At 37.7% G+C, this 23,889-nt stretch overlaps 1 protein-coding gene across 1 annotated transcript in view; it reads left to right on the plus strand.

The window, feature by feature from the left end:
• The window catches only part of Ns4 (Nucleostemin 4), a 515,404-nt gene that overhangs the window by 424,505 nt on the left and 67,010 nt on the right, over positions 1-23,889 (plus strand). The window lies entirely within an intron of this gene.

The raw sequence follows: 23,889 nt of genomic DNA on the forward strand, positions 1-23,889 counted from the left end.
AGATTCGCCCTCGCAAATCAACAACATCATCGGGAAGGGAATAGTTTCCCTACTCGGTGATGTTTATGGTTTGCGTTGGTGTCATATGGGTGGCGAGAAAAGGGCATAAGAAGGTTTGTTTACAAAAAGCTTGTATGCCCTTTTCACATCTTGTTCTTGATATAATGTGATGTGATAGATGAATTATCATGTGATTTGAGGTATCGCATGATGGATTTTCACCCTAGTCAGAAACTGGCCACTTCCCCATATGATTACATTATGATTACCAGTTCAATGGTTTTTAAATTCCCATATAATTTGATGTGTCACATGATGGGTTTATTGCATTTGATCTTTGAATCGACCTTCTCGACCTTTGCATAATTGTTTGTTATAGACAATGATTCACATTTTTGCAAAAATTCGGCCAGTTTGGATCTTGTAAAATTTTCAAAATACCGTCTATGATTTTTTTCAAAGAATTGTAACGCGGAAGGCATCTGATCTGATCGAAATGACGTCTCAGAAATTTGTAGAGAAAAATAATGCCTTTTTGGAAAAATAAAGCAAAAGTTTACTATATTTATTTACAAAAAAATAAAAAAAATAAACATAAAACCCAAATATTTCAGAACTACAGAGGAGTTTCGAAAAATTCAAGGCTGTTTCATTAACTTCATAGAAGATGCAGGAACTTCAGATGCAGAAGTTCTGAGAATTTCAGGGATATCCAGTAAGTTTAAAATTTCAGAGAACTTGAGAAAAAATGAAGAAATATTAAAAAAAAAAGTTCTAATAGCTTCAGGAAGCATACATATCTTTAGGGCAGTTTCGATAGCTTCAGAGAAGTTTCGATAACTTAAGGAATTTCCAGACTTTTGGAGTGGTTTAAAAACCTGTAAGAGTGAGTTGAGCATTTTAGATAACTTCAGAAATATATCAGGAATTTAACAGAAAACCATGAAACTAAAGGGAAGTTTTAAGATTTTCAAGACAGTTTCATTAATGTCTGCGCAGGATAATTGCGAGAGGAAAACTACAAGAGCATCAGGGAACATAGAAAAATCTCAGGGTAGTTCAATTTACTTCAAGTAAACTGTAGGAACTTTAAGGATGGCCGATTTGCGTTATCATTATAAGAGATCACTAGAGCAAAAATCTCGGACACTGTTGCGACACCGCCCATGACATTATAACTCCCTGTTTACTGCACGGCTGCATACGTTAAGTTTCAGTATCCTTGTTGTATGATTCGTGAGAGCTGATATTTGTGCTCTTGAAATTGCGAGGCGTAAATGAGATTAATCAGAAGTACGGTTTCTATAGCGGTTCACCTTATAGTAGTTCCTGAACAAATATTCGAAACATTCAGCAAAGTTCCGATAGCATCAGAAAATTAATGGGAACAGCTTAATGAACGTTCCGGAAAAAATCCCAGAAATTTCGAAAAATTAAGAAAACACGCACATCAGCAAAGATCAGAGAACATCAAGGCAGTTCCATTAGTTTCAGACAACTGCTGAGAAGATTATCCGCTTTATAAAAGTTTAGGAAACTTTGGGAAAGATCAGATAACTTTAATGCAAGAAGTTGCAGCAACTTTCAGAGACGTTCCGAAAACTGGATCATGCAATTTTTTCAGGAAGGATCCATAAATTCCAGGATGAGAGAGATCGAAGTAGGTCGCGCTGCGATAATGACGTGTTTTTGTTTTGGAGCGTCGTTGTCGCTCTTGCAAAAAAAAAAAAACAATTTTCATCTTGAAAAGGTTAAATTTAATGCACAGAAGTGGTATTAATAAGTGTTTCAACTGATAATAATCAAATCCCACATGTCCCTAGTGTTTTTCGCAGTGATAAGTGATATAAGCTGAATGTAGAATCAAATCCTTCGTTTTCCGTGATATGAGGTGCCGTTTGTTCTAATTAACGCTTTAGAACAATCAGCTAAGTTTATTTACCATCTATATAATTATTTCTGTTTATCCATATACATTACAACTAAAACTTTTTTTTTTATATATCTTTATTAAGGAGACTTTCAGCCCTGGGCTGGTTCGTCTCCAGTCACTAAAACTTAATAACTAAACAGGTGCCAGTATCAAGATTTTGTTTGATTATGGAAGTGTGACTACACTTCAGATATCCATTTGATATGTGAATGTGTTCATGCGGGGCTTATTGTATATGAAGATGACCTCAAAATGTACGTGTATGAACAGACATTCTTGGAATGGGTCATTGGATTTACAGTAGAGCTAAAAATGTTTGCATATATAGGTTAAAAATGTTTAATCGACAAATAGGTGCAGGCAGGTTTCTTCCATGAAAGCACTGCCGGTCATTGAGAGATAGATTGTATCCACTCATACACACAGATCCATAAATTTCGGGATGATTTTCGGGACAGTAGGCAAGTTCCAAAAACTTAAGTGAAGATTAAAGATTTAGAAGAAAGAAGAGAGGAAAGTTTATATCTTTAGGGCAGTTACAATAACTTCAGGGAAGCTCCGAATTTTTTTACCTAAAAATAACGGGAGCGTCAGAAAAAATGCATGAACGTTAGAAAAATCACGGCAACTTAAGAGAAGTTCTGAAAAAAATCTAGTAAATTTTGGGATCTCCTTTCTCTAAAAAATCTAAGGAAAATCCTAAGAAGTTCTCTAGTAAATCTCAGGAAAATCCAATGATCAAATAACTTCATATAAATCAGAAATTTTGTGGGAAACTTTAAGAAGTTCTGGGAACTTCAGAGAAGTACAGGGAATTTTTAAAAGCCCAGCGAATTTATAGGGAGTCCAGAGAACAGTGAACATCGATATAAATTCACAAAAACTTAAAAACCTTTACATAAGTTACGTGGAGCTTGGGGAAGTTCCAAGAATTTCAGGAATATTAAGGGATCTTTACGTCCAATCAATGAACATCTGGAAGATTTTGGAAACGCTAGAAAAGTTCCGACACCTTTAGGAAAATTCTCACCAATTGGCATATGATTTGATGCGTCGCTTAAAGGGTTCGATTTAACAAGAATCAGCCGACTTAAAACAACCACCCAAGTAACCATAGGCACGTTACTTCGCCTTTTTGGCTATATACAGCTGAATAACGACTATACCAGTGTTTGCAAGTTCTGATGACACCCGTATATAACCAAAAAAGCGAAATAAACTGCCTATGGTTACTTTGGTATATTGGGATAAAAAAAAAGTGGTTTAGGGTTTGGCTTATCAAGGTTTGGATCTACACTCACATAGTGTATGAATGTTTTTACGATTCAAAAAACGATAGCTATCAAAACTGATTCATTGGGATGTTGAATGACTCCCGTCCCTGTAAGTATTATTATTATGTTTCACGTCGCGTTATACCCTCTGTACCCATCCATTTGTGTCTATTAGAGGGAACTAAATTTTGCTTACATGCAGTGTAGGAAAAATCATCAATCAAATCATATTTGTCTTATCTCATAAGCTCTTAATATCACGCGTGATATCGGAACAAAATATCATGCTTAATATTGATGTTACAAGTTCCTTTGACATTGCGAGACTATTCACAGCAAAAAAATAATTTGATATCACATCAAAGTGGATGCACAACAATCATGGCGAAAATTTCATGTAATTTTTATGACCACATAAATAAACAAATGCAGTAAAAGCAGCGTAATGTCAGTTAATGCATTGTATTAATGATAATTTTGTCCTTTTTAGCAAGTAATATTACACCATATTTTCGACATGATTGTAGTGCATCCACTTTGACGTGATATCAAAATTATTTTTTTGCTGTGTTCGTAAGAGAAAGTTAAGTTTGCTATCTCTCTTTACTCTTCACCGGTGGCAGAACCAAAGCTACTGCTGCTATCAATGACGGTAATTTCGGGTCGCGTTCGGATTTAAAGCAAAAATCATGAAACTCCAACTCGCCACGGTTCTGTTAGAATTGTAGCTGGAGAGTGTTGTTAGCTTGATATTCGAAGCTATGATATCAGCTGGTAAAATCATCCGCAGTTGCTTACTTGTTGATTTTTTTTAAATGAAAATCAATCGTGCTCTTGGGCATTGATGATTTTTGATTTTTCGATATTTCCCCAATACTGTTTACATGTATTTACGTTCCTACATTCAAATTATGAACTTTAATGAAAGGGGATGCTCATATAAAAATGCAGCGAGTAACAAGGGCTCCATTTACCATGAAAGGACTGTTTGGAATTGTGCGACTTAGAGCAACCGTAACGGTACCCTCGTGAAGAGCTGGTCCGAAAGTGAGTGGAGAGTTGCCCGTGTGTGTTTATGAAGCGTTGCCATAGAGACCTCCATTTACCGGCATTGAACCAACAATCAATACGAAACTAACGATTTTAAATTGGCTCACTACTTGACTAGCCTATTGGTCCCAAGCAAACGATTAACGTACCCCATTCTAGTCGAAATTCTAGTACTACACTAAGTTTGTTTTGATTCGCTATGAAAGTTTGACAGATAAAATGAGGGGTTATTGGTTTTTCCTATGTTTCGAGGGGTGAATCGAATAGCTTGGGACCGAAGAGAGTACCAGAGCTGAACCAAAAAGTTGAGCACGTTTCTTCGAGACCTTCTAGTCTTAGAGTTACCTCTATGATTGAACTGTTGCGCTTACAACTGGGGGCTGCACACACGGCTTGCAGACAAGTTATGCGTCAAGTTAAGATATGCTTACACTAGTGCTAATATATGCTCATGTCCCTCTCTCCTCACCAGTGTTGGGAAAATATCAAAAAATCAAATCTCATCAACGCCCAAGATCACGCTTGATTTTCGTAGACAAAAATTAACAAGCAAACAACTGTGGTTGATTTTGCAAGCTGTGATATCGCAGCTCGGAATATCAAGCTAACAAAACTCACCAACTGCAAATCTCACCAAACTGTGGTGAGATTGAGTTTAATGATTTTTGCTTTACACCCGAATGCAACCGAAACTTCCATAACGGCTTGCAGCAGTCCCTTCGCGTCTGCCATCGGTGAAGATTAAAAAGAGATAGCAAACTATGCTTTCTCTTTCTAAGAAAACGATGTGCAATGGAATCATTTTTGTGTCGAGTCAACTCTCAGCTTGATGTTTGCACGTTGTGAATAGTCTCGCAATATCAAAGGAGCTTGTAAAATCAATATCAAGCATGATATTTTGTTCCAATATTACCCGTGATATTGCGAGCCCATGAAAGCGGAAAAATATCAATTGATTTCTAATTTTGCCAACACTGCTCCTCACAAAAAAAAAAGAATTTTACTCGGTTTTCCTGTCCTATTTTTTCTTTATTCCTATGAAACGCACCTCAGAATTTTCTTGGAACTCTTTTTTTTTTTTAATATCATATCATGGTGACCAGAAAATATTTAAATTAAGCATAAAAAATAATGCGATTGAGCCAAACAGACAGCATGTTTTCTGCATCTTGAATTTGGTTCGAAGCCTTCACATTTTATCCATGAAAATTCGCTCAACATTTTACAGGATTTCCTTTAAAATAATTTTGCTTTTCATAATTCTTCTAAAATAAATTAGAAATTATCTCTGTGAGCCTCTTGAACAATTCGATTTAACAGTCTCTGTGGAGCACTCACTTTTAAACTCTTTCTCAGAAATCACTGGAGCTTCCATTTTTTATTCACTTAAATTCTCGAAATTCTCCGTAGAATTCCCATGCAATTCACAGCAGTATTCTCGACGAACAGTTGAAAAGAGCCAATCATCTTTTGTAAGCAAACTTGTAATCCCCTTTCCCTGCCAACACGGGCAGAGGAAATTCTCCCATCGAGGATTGTCTCCAAATTTTGCTCTCAACCATCTGGGATTTCTTCTGTAATTTTTTTCTGGAAATCGCATCGAATTCTTCTTAAAATTATCTGGAAATTCTTTTGGAAATCCACTTGGAATTATAATCGGAATTTCCTAAAAGATCTTCGCAAAACTACTCAACATTTGATTCTCTTGGGCTTTTTCGCGAATCATGGAATCCTCTTCACAAACGTAATTGAATTTTCCAGAGAGCTCATGCTTTACTCTGAACTCACCCAATTGACTTGGGAGTTCTAGTCAATACTCTTGTTCCCTTAGACAGTGTGGGCGCTACACTCACAAGACGTAATTAACTTTTACGTATGAATCGTAAGGCCCCTGAGCTCAACTTATTATTGAGGCCTAACTGGCATATTAATAACCTGAAGTTAACCCTATATTCACAAATAAACATTCGGTAATCAACCCACCAGGGCACTAATGTTCATCGATTAAGCCTCAGGATTTAAATCTTGTTACATGTTGCGTTTCTAATTTCTTAAAACATTACATCAGCTTCTAGATAAAATGTTTAGTTGAATTGTAAATTAAATTAAACTCAATATGTAGGAATTATCTGCACAGCTAATTCTGTTTTTACAAGATTTCCATCTTATCGGTTTTGCCTTATTTAGAATGAGAACAGCACAAAATTTTCTTAATTTTTTTCCTAATTTTTTATTGGTTTCAACTTGAGATCACATAATCAAAAATACGAACGGGAAACAATCGCGTAATAAAAAACTGAGTGTATGTATCTGAAATTAAACTGAAACTGAACTGAAATTTAATATTTTATGCTAGGTTTTTTTAGTAGTATTCAAGAACAATTACACACATCCGAAATCGTAAACCGCGATTGAGTCCGACTTCTCTAAGACTCTCTCACTTAGACAGGCACAAGTTAACTCTGGCAATGAATTTTTCAGACATACCACATACCATACCATACCATATTTGTTGACATACCACATAAATTGTAATACCACAGTCAAACAGACATTACACATTGGATGTTATTCACTGTAAAACATCGACACAACAATACTGCCGCCATCTGTTGAGTGCACTATCATGGGTAGCACGCTCAATAGAAAGCGGCTACAACGTCAAACTCAAGCGAAATTAGACTGCACGCCAAAGACGGCAGTACTACCAACTAAGAAAAATTTAAATTTATCGTTTCATGTGAGTACGAAGAAAAATATTCTAGAGCTATGTCAGTTTGTCTGTGGTGATACTATAGTATAATATACATGAAATCTTCATCTGTACCCTGTGCTCAATTTAACCTCAAATATAAATTTTCGTATCTCAGCAATGTTTCAATGGATTTTTGAAATTTCAAATGTTTTGCAAAGTAAATTTAGTGCAAAAAATGGGATCTTGTATTTCTGAACATCTATGCTTAAGGAAGTAATGTGCTGGATGGTGAGGAGCTCGATGGCTTCCTCCGATGAGAGATGCGTCTCCTCATTTTTTAATACTTTCAACGTAAAGTTCACTAAATTTACTTTGCAAAGCATTTGAAAATTCAAAAATCCCCCAGTGTTGATACAACATAAGCTTTTTTTTTGCACATCCGAACGGTTAAGCAAATGATCCGCATTCTAGTACTTACTGATTAGTTGGACAAAGAAGGATACTCTCAAGTCTACATGGAAATGTGCATATCAATAAGATGTGAAATAGTTGGTAGCCCTAACCGCAATCCATGCTACTCTGCTTGTACTCTTCGTTCCGGAACCGCCACTTGTTCGTTCCCCTATATGTATAGCCAAGCATAGCCGCAGTAGCATTGGCAGCCACCTTCAACATAAATGTTTATGTTTTCCTTTCTCACACTTTCGGCAGTTTTTCGTTTTACATTATTCGTTTCCATTCCAAATCTTGATCGTATGCGATTATAGACTACCTTTCCATCTCTTGGTCTCTCTCTTTTTCTCTACCACGCATGTTGCGATAGATTTTACGGGACGATAAATTCATTCTGGTTCTCCTCACAGAACGTAAACCCGCTGCGACGCAACAGAAAAGTTTCAAAACAAAAGAACGGGACATCGAGTAGCGAGCGCGCCGGTTCTATTGCATAATATCGTTCCACGAAGGAAAACATAAACAACAGCATACAAACAAGCTGTGAACCGTACACATACGATACAGGGATGTTTTGATTTATACTACTCATGCTCTCTTCACGCGTTTTCCGCTCTCGTCGATCAAGCAGAGAGCGGGAGAAATACACAAGTGTTTGTTCGAGAGAGCGAAAGAGTGCTTGGGAGAAAACTCACCCCCACCCAATACTCTTTCGCTCTCTTTGTTTCAATCGAGGAAAAAACAACCATTTCTCTAGAAGACAGTGAAAAGTCTACCTACTTGCGGCATGTCTCACATGTGAGCATAAATAACGCTATCAAGAGTTGCGATAGCAACAGCATCCAGTGTGTAGACTACACCGGATACTAGCGCACGGAGGGTTGCTCGCTCGTTGCAATAGAAAGTAGAACGGAAAGAAAGCGCAAATAACGGTAGATGTAGCATAGGGGATGATAAAGACATAGGGATGCTCGAATTAAGCAGTGCCAGGCCTAATAGCGAAAAAAATAAAAAATGTTAGATTTTAGACCTGTGACGCCGTTGACTTTCATCAGCGGCGGCGTGCATCAGCGTATCACCATAGAGGTAACTATAATACTAGTAGGTCCCAAAGAAAAGTGCTCAACTTTTTGGCTCAGCTCTGGTACTATATCCGGTCCCAAGCTAATCGATGCACCCCTCGAAACATAGGAAAATCCAGGAACCCCTCATTTTATCTGTCAAACTTTCATAGCGAATCAAAACAAACATTGTGTAGTACTAGAATTTTGACTAGAATGGGGTTAATCGATTTGCTTGGGACCAATACGCTAGTCAAGTAGTGTGCCAATTTAAATTGTTAGTTTCCACCGGTTGGTATCACTATGATGGCTGTCGAAATGTCACATTTCAAAGGTGAATTTAAACCAAAATATTGTATTACCACAGACAAAGAATATTTCTCACTGAAAAACATCGTCGCTAAAACATTACTGCCATCTGTTGAGTACACTATGGTGGGTAGTATGCAGAACAGATGGCGGTAGTGTGTAAACGTCAAACGCAAGGGAATTGACTATGCGCGCCACAGGTGGTGGTACTACCAACTACGATACTTTTAAATTTCCTGTTAAATACTTGTTCGATGAACAAATTGCGAGTGACATATTTGTTTGTCTGTGGTATTACTGTATATGTAACTTGTTGCAGAAAACTCCATTTTGAAATTGTTACCGAAAACCACCACTTCAGAACAGTATCGGATCTATTTTCTAAGGTGTTTTTTTTTCAGTAATTAAAATCATCCCGGATGATATAGCCTATTCAAAAGAGATCAAGCTGAACATTACATTAGGTCCTAAGTAACATTGACAGATTCTCTTCGTCGACTTTCTCTTTGCATCCCCACGGCCATGTTAAGACATTTCCAAATATTTTCAGCACAATGATCGATAAAAGAAGCTTTTATCTAGCATCTAAGCAATGTTACTTATGACCTAATGCAATGTTCAGCTTAAGATGATCAGGTTCGGTTGGTTGGTCAGGTTCAACGCGTTCGGTTGGGTACGGGTATGCAAATAAATATATTTTCGAGTCCATGTCGGGTACGGGTAACAACAAACGTGGAGTAGTCGGGTATGGATATTTCTTGCAACTTATCCAATTAAGAAAGTACGAGATAAACTAGCCAATGAGCTAAAAATCACGTTTATAAAGTTTAAAAACAAATTAAGAACAAACACAAGCTTCTTGGCGAATTTCTTCTACATATAACACATATTGTGTGCCTTGACAAAAAAAAACAGAAACCTTAAAAATAAGTATACCTATCCCAAGTAACATTGCACGTTTTATAGAGGTTTTATAGCATTCTACAAGTCTAAATCATGGTCTACAGAACCCTCATAAAACCAGAATTGTTACTTGGGATGTGTTCATTGAACTGTAGATCAAGAGGAACGGATTTGTTTACCCAAAACTCAACCCATACCCATAAATAAAATCACATTTCGGGTTCGGGTCGGGTACGGGTTCTCGAAAATTTTATGAAACGGGTACGGGTCGGGTTTGGGAATCTAAATTACATACCCGACCATCCCTAATATCCCGTTGTGGCGGTTTCACCAAAACGATGACGGTGGTTTCGATTTAGAGCCCGGTCAAGAAAATCTTACTGGATTGAAATTTTTTCGACTTCCATGAGCATAGAGTGGATGTGCTTGAAACTCCGGTACCTGCGGAAACAGTTGACCGATTCAAAAAAAAACTGGTCTATGATAAAGAAACAACGGATTTTAATTAACCATAGCACATGGTGACAAGTACTAAGATTATTTTTTTTTTATTTGTCGAATCGGTAAATAAGCCGGTTTAACAACCCACACGCTGATTTATTACAGTTTGTGAGTCGAAGAGTCAACTGGATATTTTGAAATTTAACTAGCGTTATATCAGAAAAAAAGAATATTCTATGCAATTCTACTAAACATCCAAATAAAAGTTGTGTGTTCTGACAAAATGCAATAAAGTTGCTAAAACACATGAACACGATTGCAAATAGAGAAATACAGATTTTTTTTTTGTTTTTTTTTTTTTATTCTTTATTAAAGAGATTTTTAGCCATAGGCTAGTTCATCTCTTAGAGAAATACAGATGAAATCATCCCAAAATTTTACTGAGTACACTTATACCAACAATCAATACGAAACTAACGAATTTAAATTGGCTCACTACTTGACTAGCCTATTGGTCCCAAGAAAACGATTAACGTACCCCATTCTAGTCAAAATTCTAGTACTACACAATATTTGTTTTGATTCGCTATGAAAGTTTGACAGATAAAATGAGGGGTTAGTGGATTTTCCTATGTTTCGAGGGGTGAATCGATTAGCTTGGGACCGAAGATAGTACCAGAGCTGAGCCAAAAAGTTGAGCATGTTTCTTCGGGACCTACTTGTCTTAGAGTTACCTCTATGCTTATACCCCGTACAGACTATGGTTTATATCATGTAATATATGCTGTCTTGCAATGAGCACTCATACATCTAGTTTTCACTGGAAATCCTATGCATGAGTGCTCATTGCAAGACAGCTAGCTGAATTCGAACCTATATCAAACCTAAGTGTACTCAGTAAAATTTTGGGATGATTTCTCCTGTATTTCTCTATTTGCAATCGTGTTGATATGTCTTAGCAACTTTTTGCATTTTGTCACAACACATAAATTTTATTTGGATAGAAGAGAGAATTGCATAGAATATTCTTTATTTCTGATGTAAGGCTAGTCAAATGTCAAAATATCCAGTTGACTCTGAACAAACTATTTCTGAACTTCAAATGAACTCAAAGTATATTTACGACGATCCGCAATAAGATCATACTAAAGAATTTATACAAATTATTTTACTGATTTTAAAAATATAAATTGAAAATGGAAATAATGTGGCAACACTACGTCGTCTTCGTGTTGGTGTGATGCGTGCTGTACCACTCATACGTCGTGTCAGACGCTTATCCGTCCGTTGCTCGAAAGCAAATGACGAAGAAAACTAGTAGTAAAATTATGTTTATTTCTGTTGATTATGGTAGTACATTGATTTATCATTCATTTATCATTTATCATTGGCTGTTTATCTTTGTTTAATTTGATTTCAACTAGTTTACAGAATACCCCTTTGGGGATGTGTTTTATTTGAATTGAAAAAAGTGATAACCTACCTAACTACATGACGAAGAAAACGATTTGGCAAGCGGATTTATTATCACTGCTTTTCTCCTCCCTTGCATTCATTGGTGAAATAGTGAGCGATCAACCGAGCATTGAGCTCGCTCATGTGAGAATGCGCAATGTGTCGTTTATTCGTTTTGCACTCTATCGTTCCGTCCGTGTTTGGGATTTTTCGTTACATGTCTGAATTTTGATTTTTTTTAATGTGACCCCCAGTATACACTGAGGCAAATAAACATAAGAATTTCATAAGGCTCGACGTATGAACGACATATATGAATTTCATAAGCGTGACTTATGAATGATTTTCGTCTAACATAAGGTAGCTCTTATACGGTTTTAGCCATTCAATTAACCCAAGCATTGTCAAACGAGTGGTCCAAACACATGACCGGTAATTTCAGCGTCTATGGTTCAGTTCTAGTCTGCTCCGGTTAATTATTGTTTTGTCAACATTACTTTTCATAAGGCAAATCAATGAAATTCATACTGATTTCTTGTTGCTTAAATTCATAAGTGTTTCTCATGGAATTCTTACGTTCTTTTGCCGGCGTGTAGAAATTAAAGGCGTAGTCCTACGTCAAAAAAATATATCAATAATATGATTTTTCATCAGACTTGTCATTGCGGGTTGGGAGGCAACAAAGGTACATTTTTTTTTTAATTATGCCTTGCTTACGTGTAAGTTCGACTCTTTTTGTAAAAACGTTCAACGGTCTTTCCGATGGTATCTGAACACTTTCACTAGTGGTTCCGTATTATTGTAGATAATGTAAAGCCATATCTAGCAGGAATTCACATCGCGATAAATGAGAACGTATGCACGTTAGCCAAAACAGATGACCGTTTGACAAATTTCCCCGGCTGTGTAAATGAAAAAAAAGTGCTACTGTGATTATTAATAAATTGGCTAAATTTTTCGTCGTTTTTATTCAACGGCATGTTTTCGGCATAGGAAAATATAGTTGTGAACATTTCAAAAGTTAATTTGATCTAGGGTGGGTGAGCCAGTAGTGGCGGTACTAAGCCAATTTATAAATTTAAAAATAAATACATATACGATGTGCACACAATTTTTTTACGTCAATCTATTTTGATAGAAAAATATTATATTGTAATAAAATTGCATAAAATTTTAGAAAGATCGTCCTCCATTAGTAGGAACACTGTTCCAGTAGTTGTGGTAGTTGCTAACTTTGGTTCCAATAATAGTGGAATGCGTTGTTTTTTTATGGGTTCCACTATTATAGGAACACTACCGCAACTATAGGTGCAAAGGAGTGAAAATCTTAAGGAAAATTAATTATTTTCCGTCACTTTTGGGCAAATTTTAAGTTTGAAATATGCAAATATGCTTTATTTTAGGATAGCTACGCTACCGATGAAAAATAATCTTATCCGGGTCTTCCTCACTATTCCGACACAACCTCCGTACCGCAACTATATGTACACCACTATTACTGGAACACCTACCCTAGTAAACCTTATTAAACCAACAAAAATGTTAAAGTTGCATTTTTCTCGATTTTGTGTTTCAGGCACATTAGCCAATTTCTCATTTATGGGCAGTACATAATAAACCTCGTTGACAGCAATATATGTAGGTGCAGAACCGGTTATGATGACTTCGATCACGTACTTTGGCATTGTACGGGTAATGACGCCTCCAGAGCACGACTATTGGATACCCTAGTGGTCAGAGTGAGACAACCCTTCCGTGAATAAGAGCTGTATTGGGAATTCGTGATCTTCCCTACATGCAGGCGATCTACGAATTCCTTTGTTTGTCTGATGGTAGAGTTTGATGTGACTATCCCCTCCTTTCCAAACAATTTCCAGCCATTATGTCCCAGTCTTATTATCCTTCTGTTTCTGTGCTACTTGCCCCTGCCCAGCCAGGATTTAATCAACCGTTCGAGAGTAGTATCTGAAAGAGGCTTCAGAATCCTGTTTCCTACCTAGCTCCTTCGAATCGAAATTGTTACTCATTAACCTCGAGCCCGCCACGAGTAATTGGTACCCAATACTAACCTAGATTACTGCTGTTTAAAATGTTAATTAAAATTTTTCGGATTTTGGGATCCGCAAAGTGTCACACACGACTGAGTCTAGTAAATAAACGCACTATTTAAAAAAAAAGAAAAATATTATTATTATTATTTATCTTTATTAGGGAGGCTTTCAGCCTTGGGCTGGTTCGCCTCCAAAAAAGAAAAAAAAAAAAAAATCTAACAAGTTTGTTGCGAAACATATCGGAGTCATATGGAACCCAACCGTATGATTACATCAAAATATTACTTTAATAAATCTGAACATCAGTGAAAGTTTTTTACAATTCATTTATTGATCAATGCCCAATTTCCAAGCATAACGGAGCCGAAATTAACTTTACTTTTTTTACACTAGAGTTAGTATTAGATCAAATGAAAGCAAAGAATCATTTAGAAATTAGTTCAAAGAAATAAATCAAATGCAAGCAATCTTTTATTCGAAGAGCGGTAAATGTCAGTAAATAGTTTACCAACAACAAGTAGTGGGCTGCCCAAGTTTTCATCGTGTATTCATGACACTCGAATCAAAATGAACATCACAGTCGCCTATTCAATATAGAATATAGCTCACCTACCCACAAACTCATATGAAAAGCCGAAAATTGTACCTGGCTTTCACGTTCCAGTGCACAAAACTCGTTCACATCATGTGTGTGTGTGTGTGTGTTTTCATCGTTCTTTTTGTTTTTGAACCCCAAAGATACGATATCATTCGTATCGTACCATCCCACCTGAGAAAAACCACGCGTGCCACCTCATAGCTGTAGTGCACGGCAATGTTTTAAGCTGCTTATCAACCGTCTATCATCTATGCTTGTACGAAGCGTTCATAGCATTCGGGTACGGCACAGTCAGTGCACTGACTTCATTATCTCACAGGCTTTTTTGAGTCATTCTTTCTATCGGTAGGTACGCGGTATTTGATCATACATAAAAGGCATAAAAGAAAGGCTTGTGGATAGAGGGGTAGGGGAGGGTTGTGCAACAGGGATTCTCTTTCCTGTCGGAAGTGTATGAATGGCTGCAAGTCGAGAAAAGTTACAACCGAAACCACTTTTTAATTCCGTTAATTAAATGAGTGTTGGCTCTTTACACAGTCAAAAGGCGGGACCCAATTTCGATCGGGAAAGGAAAGTTAATTATTTATCTATATATTAAATACAATTTAATTGGTAAGTATTTGCACAGACAAACAGACGGAACTCTTTTTTCTCTATTATTGTACACGCTTTAAACGTTCAATTTAAATATTATTAGTTTTGCAATTTCCCTTCCACAGCGTTAGGATTTTTTTTCTTGATTTGTTTTCCGTCGATCTTGTTTCCCGTGCTGAGCACCAGTGCTACCGACGCCAGGGAGGCAGCTCACACACCTGGACCCTACCTATAGACCCATCAACTCATGAACCGGGGACCAACGGCTTTAGTTCCCTTGCGAAGGAAGGCGTGATCAGAGATGTTATGCCTCAGAACATCCCGGTGGCGCCGACTGCGATTGAACCCAGACCTGCTGCGGTGAGAGGTATTCAAGCTGACCACTACACCACCGGCGCCGCTAGCGCTAGGATGGAAGCACTGATTTTATACAGTATCCCCCCACTCATCCAACACTCGCTGATCCGGTGACTCGATAATCCGGACCCCGTTAATCCGGAAAATGACGGATTAAAAAGTATAAACACGCATTTGAATACATTTTGCTGTCAATATTCAGATTTTTGCCCTACACACTTAATCTAGATTACCAAAGTCGGTAAAATTAATTTTCGTTGCCGAACTATCAGCTAAGTCAAACTGGCAAGAACTACTGTACGTTTGGTAATCCATTAGATTTGTATTTGGCTATATTAACTGGTAAGCCCAGTAAATGGGAACGTTATTTTCTTGGCATTTAACTGACAAGGCAGTTATTTTTTTTAGTAAATATCGTGTAAGCCAGTTAAAATAGTTTTGTTAGTGTTGGGAGAGAAATACTCATTTCAATTCAATATTTATTAATTGCACAGAAGAAAACACGTTTGTTGAATTATATTTTTCAGCAGTTAAGGATTTGCACTGATGGATAGTGATATTCTTCCAGGAAATAAACACCATCAGTGTTGTATTCGAATAATTTCCCACGCACGTAAAGGGCTGGGGTTTCAATGCTTACTGTTGGGATTGGATCATAACCTTGATAAACAATTACTAGTAATTATAGCAAGTTGTTCAATATCAACGTCGAGCCGGGTATCGAGCTTACTTCAGCCTGTGATGATAAAACACACCTTTCTCCAAGGGGGACGAAAGTAATCCGTTTTACATACCAAATAACGGATTTCTATAAAATTTGCTTCAAAATTTCGATTTGTTAAGATAAATTCATGCACTATTCATCGATAATCTTGGATGTGGTAGAATTATCGAGCATTATGCTGATGTTGTTTTTAGTTGTGTTTTGTGATTGGAGGCGAACCAGCCCCAGGCTGAAAGCCTCCCTAATAAAGATAAATTAATTAATTAATTGTGTTTTGTGATGTGAACTGTCACTTTCTTGAGCATCTGCTTTTGTGATTGTTGCATGTTCAAACTCTGGAAGCAACGACATTTGCCCGGAAATTTGGAAACAGAATTGATGGCCAAACGTGACCAAACGTGACTGATCTTCACCGGATGCCTGAGATTGGGGAAGTCTGTTGAGCTAGTGATGGAAATCAGTAATGACCTTGGAGATATCCGAGTATTCCCATTCGTGACATATGTGTTTCCGCACTTCCTACACGGCGAATGAGAACGACTCAAATTTGAGTTTAGTTCACTCATAATCACCAAAAGTGCAGGAACTCAGCGATGAGTAAATTTTCCTCATGTTTTCCCAGGTTTTTCCAGGGAAAAAATCCCGAATTTGAGAAAAGTAAAGATTGGATTCACTCAGTCTAAAGGGTGATACGGTCAAAATTTGGTCAAGGGAAAACGCGTGTAAATCGGTGAAATCTTTTATTTAAAAAATCAAATTAAATTTCTTTTTCAAGTTCAATTAGTATAAAATTCAGGAAAAATATTCAGTTAGGCTTCCGCTTTTCCAAATCCGAATTGCCGGGCCTTACGCTTGACCCCTGCCATCAGATTTTGTACAGCCACCTTGTCCACCTTCTTCGCCGCAGAAAGCCAGTTTGCCTTGAACTGCTGCTCGCCCTTAGCAGTTTTTTTGGTCTTCTTTAGGTTCCGCTTGACAATAGCCCAGTATTTCTCAATTGGGCGGAGCTCTGGCGTGTTGGGAGGGTTCTTGTCCTTGGGAACCACCTGCACGTTGTTGGCGGCGTACCGCTCCATGGCCTTTTTACCGTAATGGCAAGATGCCAAATCCGGCCAAAACAGTACGGAACAACCGTGTTTCTTCAGGAAAGGCAGCAGACGTTTATTCAAACACTCTTTCACGTAAATTTCTTGGTTGACAGTCCCGGAAGCTATGAAAATGCTGCTTTTAAAGCCACAGGTACAGATGGCTTGCCAAACCAGATATTTCTTTGCGAACTTTGACAGTTTCATGTGCTTGAAAACATCTGCTACCTTTCCCCTTCCTTTTGCCGTATAAAACTCCTGTCCCGGAAGCTGCTTGTAGTCGGCTTTGACGTAGGTTTCGTCGTCCATTACCACGCAGTCAAACTTCGTCAGCATCGTCGTGTACAGCCTCCGGGATCGCGCTTTGGCCGTCGTATTTTGTTTATCATCGCGATTTGGAGTCACTACCTTCTTGTAAGTCGATAGTCCGGCTCGTTTTTTGGCTCGATGTACGGTTGTAGACGATACACCCAGCTTATTTGCGGCATCTCGGAGAGAGAGGTTAGGGTTTCGCTTGAAACTACCGGCAACTCTCTTTGTCTTCTCAGCGGCTTCCGGTTTTCGATTTCCCCCCGATCCAGACTTCCTGGCTGTCGACAAACGTTCCCCAAACACTTTAATTAAATTTGTACCGGTTGATTTGGCAACTTTTAGCGATTTTGCCAACTTTGCGTGCGAGTAGCTCGGATTTTCGCGATGCGCGAGCAAAATTTTGATACGCTGCTCTTCTTGCTTGGACGGCATTTTGACAACTGAAGAGTGAATTCCAAAATCAAAATAGGAGCAACATTCTATACACACACACCTTCAAAATGAGGGGTGTTCAGGTTTTTTAAATGCAAAATTGAAAGAAATACGTCAAGTTGATATTGACCAAATTTTGACCGTATCACCCTTTATTGGTACTACTCCGAGACTGAATAAAATTTTCGTCAATTTCCTCATTTTCCGGCAGATTTTTTAGGATTTCCACAGGAAACCATGAGACAAATTTAACTCATCGCTGCGTTCCTGCACTTTTGGCGATTATGAGTGAACTAAACTCAAATTTGGGTCGTTCTCATTCGCCGTGTACAATGCGTGTAATGCGCTCTACTATCATTTCAAAGTTTATAGAACACAGCTGCCACAAAACATACAATAATGAAACGGGAACTTCACATTTGATGCAGCAAACAGGGAGTTCCAATTTCATGAGTGATGTCACAACTGTGTCCGAAATTTGTGTTCTATAGAACACTTGAAGTGATAGGGTATCTCAGCCATCATCAGGAAATTTGTGGACTCTTCAAAGAATCACCATAAATGATTTTTGAACAGATTTATCAACCAACAATATTAAAGGGTGAATCAGTAATGACCTTATCATGCAAACTGAAGCATGCCTACGCAAACCAATTCCACCATCGGATAGGATACAATTTTCCCTAACCAACGGTGTTGGCGAGCTTCGATTTGCGAGAAAAGAGCATTACAAGGTTTGATTACAAAAGCTGATCCGCCTTTTTGAATTGTTGGTTGAGATTTCACGACGTTCCTTTCTTATAAACAAACGGTTGTCATCGTTACCTGTCATGATACTTATTATCACGGCTTTAAACCTTGTATTGAAAAAGCTTTTAGTGGATCCAATAAGCATTTATTACATCTTGATTACAAGAGAAAATAGGAGGATCGCTTGGAATGTTGACTTTTTGACAGGTTGCCATGGTTTTTGTTTTGTTTTGATTCGCTGTACCGAATAAAACCCGCAAGCTAGTTATAGAGCTTAAATACAACTTAACGCTCTCAATTTGGACTACGAAATGCTAAGATACAACCATTAGGTTTATGTTATGCTATAGAATTCCAATAAAGGATAAATAACATATTCTCTTAGATTGGATTGAGGTATTTTTAAGGAGTAGCAAGTTATAACGAAAAAAATGTCGCCGTATGAACAAATTTCACACAGTGTGAATAATTACGCTTTAATTGATAGACGATAAAACACTTTTATACATCTCTATATATTTAAATAATATGTGACTGGTTATTGCTCAACAGTACACGAAACGAAAATCAACTATTTTATTCATGTTTATTATTTATACATTTTTGCCAAAACATCAAAACATTCCATAAGACAAGCCGCATAGGTCCTATAATAATGCATAAAAGGTATGTGTGACCGCTTATACATTTCATTTGACACATGATCTTCTTTAACTTTTTGCAAGGTGTCTGCTTATTAGTTGACTTATACATTTTATGAAAAATCGGCAATAGAAATTTGCCAAAAGATGTAAGGAGATTTCTATCCGTGTAGTAACAGTTTTGTATTAAATAGATAATCTTCTAATGACTCTTTAATGCATGGTGCTAATGTAGACAAATTAAAAATATCCGTATATTTTAGTATTCATATGGCGCACTAAATTTATGCTCTTATTTGGTATAATAATCACCATAAATATTGCACGGCATGCTGTGAAGCATATACAAATTGGTTCGAAATTGTAATAAAGTCGTCTTATTTTCAATATACAATAATATCAGCTATTATAACCAACTGACAAGGATCATGATTTCACATCAAACATTGAAAGAATAAAACCACAATAAAATATTTCTCAATATTAACTATAATCCAAAAATCCCAACTTAAAACCTTCAAGGTTGTCAAAATGTTTTGCGTATCATGTTTTATCAACTTCTTCAGGAGTGATTTATGCGGTTGTAACGATGCAAAAAATATTGTGTTTTGCTGAAGATTTCCTGCAAAAATATGATGCTCGATGCAAGTAGATGCGACAAATGAAAGAAGATTTTTCGAAGATTGATTCGCTAGTGTGAGATTTGTTGAGCATCTTAACTTGAGATTTAGATGTGTCACCCCCCTCGGGTTGTAATATAGTTTTATGGTAGTCATCAAAAGGTTGTTAAAACTTTCTGACCTGGAGAAGGTTTTATGTTTTCATTTTTAACAACCATGTGTAGAGTGTGATAAAACTCCTAAGGTAGTTCGCATATCAAGTTTTAATGATTGCATTCAAACTGGGCCAATTGGCCATAACATGGATGTATAGCGGTTCTCTGGAGGTTTTTAAAGCAATGTGGTCGTCAGTGAAGGTTTTATAATTTGGTTATATCAACTGCTGTAAAACTTCAATAAAACAAAAATTGTTGCTTGGGACCTCCATTTGTAAACAAACCGTTCCAAAGCCCATTCCTCACAAATCGAAGGCCGCCCACACAAACCAACACCATCATCGTGTAGGTGGAAGTTTCCCCCATCCGGTTATGGTGTTGGTTTGCGTGGGTGGCCTTCATTTTGTGAGTAAAGGGCTTTGGAACGGTTTGTTTACAAATGCTGATGGGCCGTTTTCTATTGTTGATCCAGATTTGTTTTTAGAGATTTAAGCACGATTATATCGGATGAATTTGATAAAATGGATTTCTCCGAATATAAATCTATAAATCAATTATTAGAGTAATTTTTGGCAAAATTTGAATAAATCTGGGACTTTCGTCCCCATCGCCTTTCTCAAATGTTTACTGAAAAAAAATTAAGAAAAAAAACCAAGGCTGCGGATTCGGAATTTTTGGTATGTTCCGGGCTCGGAGTAACTGTCAATGGTGTTTTATCGGTGTAATAGAAAGAATACCTTTGATTTGGACATCAGATACCTCGAAAATGCGCCTGACTCCGACTCGACTCCGCTGCCGTGGAAAAAATGCTTGCTCCTGGATTTTCACTAAAGCTATAATGAGAATTGAAAAAGATGACAGCTTAGAATTTTACAATTCATGGTCAGTAAAATACGTTGAGTATTTTGACGGATGTCCAGAAAAATTCTATGATTACTTTATGTACAGTAATTATAATTACTGACTTTTCGTACAATACAGAAAATTTGGAGCTTTCTTGCTTTCTCAGTACCGTAAACCGCCCTAATTCTGCGCAGTTAAGGAATATGAAAATTCAACTAAGTATTAAAAAAATATCATAGATGCTAGCGATAAACTGTTTTTACCCGAATGTAGTGCTATTATAGTAGTATGTTAGAAAAATGAAGCACAACCAAAATCTACGACCAAAACTTTTTTTAAACGGAAATTGTTTTCGATGTACTTGTGCCTAATTCCGAGCATTTGAAAAGTGCGAATCCTAATTCCGTGCAAAAATGACCCTAATTCCGCGCACGTTAAAAATAATTATAATTGAGAGATTTTTTGCGCTTTTGTGATTGCGACTTAGTCGTACATCCAGGGATATCCCACGCCCATAGGGACAATCCATAAATGACGTAGCATTTGTGGGAAAGGGGAGGGGGCTTACACAAGTTGTGACTAACCATGTATAGAGTAAAGAAAAAAAATGCTACAAGGGAGAAGGGGATGTCTAAAATTAGCCAACAATATGCTATGTCATTTATGGATATTCCCTTAGTTGATTCTTCCATATGAAAAAAACACCTGTCTTTATGAAAAACAACTCAATAATTCAGCATATTAAAGGTTTACTTGGTCCTGAGCTTTAAAAACAATGTTTGGAACCTGGTTTGGAATTGATCTTTACAAAACTTTGCTCTTCATTTCTTCTGTTTAAGCAATCGATCGAATTTCTTCTTTAACATTTCTCTTTCATTCTGTTTTTTCTTGCGCATTTTCTGGTATTTTTTCTTTTGGCGTTCCACTTCTTCCTGCAGCTTTTGTTTTTTAATTCCATCCTCATAATCCTTATAGGCCTTGCTCGTGGCTACCGACGGCGGATGGCCTTTCTTCATCTTTCGGGCAGGAACCTTCAATGTTGGCTTCTTAAATGATTCACTGAAACTGTCATTAGCCTCTTCCTGTGAGTTAACGATGCTTGGTGCAGATACATCAAGGGTGTTACCTTAATACAATTAAAACAAGTTACGTATTTTTGAACAGCTGGTGAACACCTAAAACAAAACAGAATACCTTTCAACTTCTGATCGTCGACTCCAAAACCCTCAAATGGGGGTTCGTTTTCAAGATCATCAAAATAACAATTCATGGATGATGACACAAAACTGGCTTCCATTCCTAATTTTGCTTTTTTCCATACAAAGAATAAATTAGCGTCCTGGATCGGACCCGCCCAATCTCCCGTATCGATATTTGCTTGGAAACGTTGTTGTTGTTCAGGTGTTAAGTATGTTTCCAATTCCTTCACGAAATCATTGTTTGATCGTGGATACGATGTGGAAGCTCCTTGTTCGTGGTGTTCAAGACTCGATGTCTCATTATTGTCTGTTACCAATGAATCGTAGTTGACTGCGTCTACATCAAAAGGGTACAATCCGGATCGCCGAAAGCCATTCACCAAGGTTGATGTTAAATGAACCATCTGTCCAATGGCCTTTTGAAGCAGAGGTGCGATTTCACTTCTTGAAAGTATTTCACCTCCGTGATCGATTCTCCATTCCGTTAATGATTGATTCCAAAAAGATTTCAATGGCCGGAAAAATGAAACGTCGAGTGGCTGCTTAATTTGCGTGCTGTTGGGTGGAAGACATATCAGTATTATATTTGCTTTCAGACACAGCTCCGTAGTGAGGGGGGACACGTGGCTTTTGTGGCCGTCTAAAAATACTACAACCGGTAAAACAATCTTCTCTGTCAGCAGCCATGGATGGAACACGTCGTGAAGGTACAAATAAAACGTGTCCCTATTCATCCATCCCGTTTCCGTTCTCCCAGCTGCCCAATTCGGTTGTAATTTTTTTGAAAATTTCTCCGGGAATCCGTTGCTTGTATGGAAATAGCAATAGAGTTGGCGCTAATGTTCCGGAGGCTTTCGCGGCAAATAAAGCAGTATAGGACTCTTAATCGGAATTGCCAACACGAACATGAAGATGACGGGTTCCTGTGCCAGCTAAAACCACTTCTTTAGTCGGTATTGTGCGCACTGCGGTTTCGTCCATGTTAAATATTCTCGATGGATCCTTCAAAATATATCCGGGCCCTCCGCTTGGATGTATCCTTTAATTTCCGTAAACCAGTGCCTGATCTGGCATTCGGATACAGCAGCTCGGTGCTTCGGAAGCACTCTTGGGACACGTCGAGCTATGTTTGGGTGACGTTTCAAAAAAAGCTTCATCCATTTTCCTCCCGGAATGCCTCCTTTAAACTTTGTCTTCCTTCCTTGAACGTAATGTGCCACACATGCGGTCAATTTCTGGGTATTGACAGGGAATCCCACTTTGGCCATATCCAAAACCCAAGAAACGGTTCGGTTTTCTTCATCGTATGTTAAAACGGTGGGCGCTCCAGGTTTCTCTTGTTGGGAGGTTGTTTTCAATTTATCCCGCAGTGTGCTCTCCGGGATTCCACTGGAACGAGATACCTGACGGATCCGGTTACCCTTCCGGATTGATGCCAGTGCTGTTGATAAATGTTCCAGTGAGTACTGCATATTTTTCCGTGACGGCATTCTGAAAAGTAAACACACGGAATTAAGCCGAAGTCAAAAACAAAGATTCGTAATTCCGCGCAAGAGATTTTCTGCTGTATTTCACTTTATATGCATGTCACTATTAAAATAACCACTGAAATATGTTAAATATACCTGTCGAGACTCAAAGTGTACACTATATCACTGCAAACAACACTTTTTAAAAGAAAAAAATTGTCTTGTTTATACAACACATTCTAAGCACAAACGCTCGAACGCAGCGAAAAAATGGCGACTGACAGGATCCGCAAGTGATTTTCTTTTTCTCTACGCGACACAGGATGTTTATTGTTGTTCATTTCAACGCAGCACATATCTTCATACAGTAAAGCATGCCACACATCGACAATTCAGGCTCAACATAGCATTTAATTGACATAAATCATTAATTTGATTTAAAATGCGCGGAGTTAGGCGATGCGCAGAATTAGGGCGGTTTACGG

Source organism: Ochlerotatus camptorhynchus, unplaced genomic scaffold, assembly GCF_037179485.1.
Source record: "Ochlerotatus camptorhynchus isolate MF236.1 unplaced genomic scaffold, CSIRO-AGI_Acam_v1.1 ptg000204l, whole genome shotgun sequence".
NCBI classification, from domain to species: Eukaryota; Metazoa; Arthropoda; class Insecta; order Diptera; family Culicidae; genus Ochlerotatus; species Ochlerotatus camptorhynchus.